Below are 2,619 nucleotides of genomic sequence, written 5' to 3'. Positions count from 1 at the left end.
CCCAGCAGGTCTGTCACAAGGAGAGAGAAAATCTGGTGGATCCTAGAGGGGACCCTCTCTTTGCTTAATAGCTGAGTGTAAAGGGTGGTGAGGCCCCTCACCTGGCTCATTTCTAGCTCTGTGAAGATGACATTTGACCACCAAACTTCAATCTTGCTTTGGGTGGAGGAAAAACTACAAAGACAAGAAATCTGTGTAGACGCTCACTTGTATCTTTAACTTTTCTTTTCATCATTGTTTGCCAGTTTGAAAACAAATCAAGGTGAACATAACGTAGGTGAGCCTAAGACATTTTCCCCGCTAAGTCTCAGATGTGGAGCTGGCTGTTATGTCTGGCTCAGCTTGGAGTGCCATTAGACGACATTCGGATGACCTTGTGATAGTGTTTGGGGAGGGTCCTGGCAATGCTGAATGTTTTATTCAACCTTAACTACCCTTCCCGCAATGTCCTTGAGAAAGAGAAAACCAGATATAAAGAGATGCAAAGAAAAGCAACATGTGGCAGGAGATTGGTCTCTAAACCCCCAAATCAGAGCTTTGATAATCCAGGCTGGGCCAATGAATGGCTTCCCTGACCCAAACTTCATAAGAAGTCTCAAAGGTACTGTTCTGGCCTAAGCAGATGTGAAATGCTATTTATTATTAATTAAGCTGGATGGAATTAAAAAATAAGCAGGTATCTACCAATGCATGAGGTGTTTTTGTCTATTATCTTTCTTTCCCACTGAAAAATAAAAGCACTAACCATACCAATACTCAGAATTCAGATAGTATCAGTGTCATCTATATCTACATCTACATGTGTATCTATTACTGGATATTCAAAATGAACCATAATGAATTTACTATTTTAATATTAATTCCTTCCCTTAATGAACTGAAGACCTTTTCCCTTTCTGATGCTCAAGGTTTATGTTTTTCTTTTAAGAGTTTCAAAATATTCTACTGAGAAATGTGCCAGTTATTTTATTCTGATTTATTTTATTTCCCCAGAGTAATCCATCAAGAAGTATTTTCAAAAGGTGGAGTGAGTGCTATATTTTCTGAATCCTGATGTGTCTGAATATGCCTTTCTTTTGCCCACATACATGGATAAAATTTGTCTGGTTATAACCCCATGGTCACAATTCTTTTTATCCAGAATGCTGTAATATTGTTTTATTGTTTTCTAGCATTAATCTTGCAGATGTGAAATAAAGGACAGCATAATTTTCTTTCCTTTGCAGAACAATCTATTTACTTTTCCTTATGCCAGCTTATGGGATTTTTTATGATATTGCAATGCAGAATTTTCCCTAGGATATGTCTATGTGTGCACCTTCTATCAATATTCATGCTCCACACTTGGAGGGGGCCCTTTCTACCTAAACATCTAAGCTCTGGCATATTTCCTTTTATTATTTTATTTATTATTGCCTTTCCTTTGCATACCTACTTTCTATTTTGCTTTCCATTCTGGAAATATTCTCATAGGAGCAGGGGAGAAATAGTCATGGCAATTGCTGGAGTGTTGTTATGGAAGGAGTTTCCATGTTCTGTTAATGGTTGTTCTAACCGTGGATGTGTCCTCTTTTCTGACTTCTAGAGTTTTCAAGCCACTGGAGAGTTGAAGATAACTTTAAAAATATCTTTGTTAAGTACCAGGAATTTCCTAGCAGAATCTTTAATTTACTATTTTATTGTTCGACTAGATATGAACTTAAAGAAACCAGTCACTAAATGTAACCGATAACTTCTGCTCCTTTGGTATACTCACTTCTTTGATCAGTAATATCTAGGACATGGAGCTTCATGCAGAGTCTTCATGAGAATGGTGTATTTATGTGTAATAACTTCAATAAGTGAATCTGCCTTATTAAAAAATGTTTGTATTTCTAACACACTCTAGTGATTACATTATATCAACCTTGTATATTAATAGCAATAACTTTTATACATAAAACTATTTCAGAGAAACAAATTTAATATCTTCTTAAAAATGTATCTTTCTTGGACCACTTTTTTTTTTTTTTTGGCTTTTGCTATTGAAAAGAATGCATTTCTAAGTAATCTGCATGGCAGTAATATACAAAATGTTTCTACACACCTTTAGATCATTCTCAACCCTGTCAAATGTACTTGAGTACTTGAATGCAAGCCTATCAGCCAGGTTAAAAGGCACATAGGAACTGGGTATTCTATTTTGTATTTATTTGCATGTGAAGAAGGCTTTATTTTGGAAACACATAAACAATATGGCTACTACTTCCAAAAGATCAACAGTAATTATAAGCTCTACATGACGTAAAATCTTCCATCGTGCTTTGTTTTATTCTGAGAATTTCTGCACCTAAAAAATTTCAAGTTTAAACTGAGGACATTGTATAATATGGTTGTTTTTGAAAAATTCTTCTATTACATGACCTCATAAATTACTGCTATGACAATGACTGATTTTAGATTATAAACATAGCCAGATTGTATTTAGAAGATCCTTCATGTTGATGAGGCAATACATTCTATCAGTTCCTCAGAGTAAGATACCTTTTCAAATATTTATTTAATGGTATTACATGAGATAGAACCAATATATGTAAAAGTCTCCTCTTTACTTCTCTGTCTTCCCCTCTTCCTGTTTCC

The sequence above is a fragment of the Crocuta crocuta genome, unplaced genomic scaffold (genome assembly GCF_008692635.1).
Source record: "Crocuta crocuta isolate KB4526 unplaced genomic scaffold, BGI_CrCroc_1.0 scaffold1072, whole genome shotgun sequence".
Classification (NCBI taxonomy): Eukaryota; Metazoa; Chordata; class Mammalia; order Carnivora; family Hyaenidae; genus Crocuta; species Crocuta crocuta.
Note: the sequence above shows the minus strand (reverse complement) of the source record.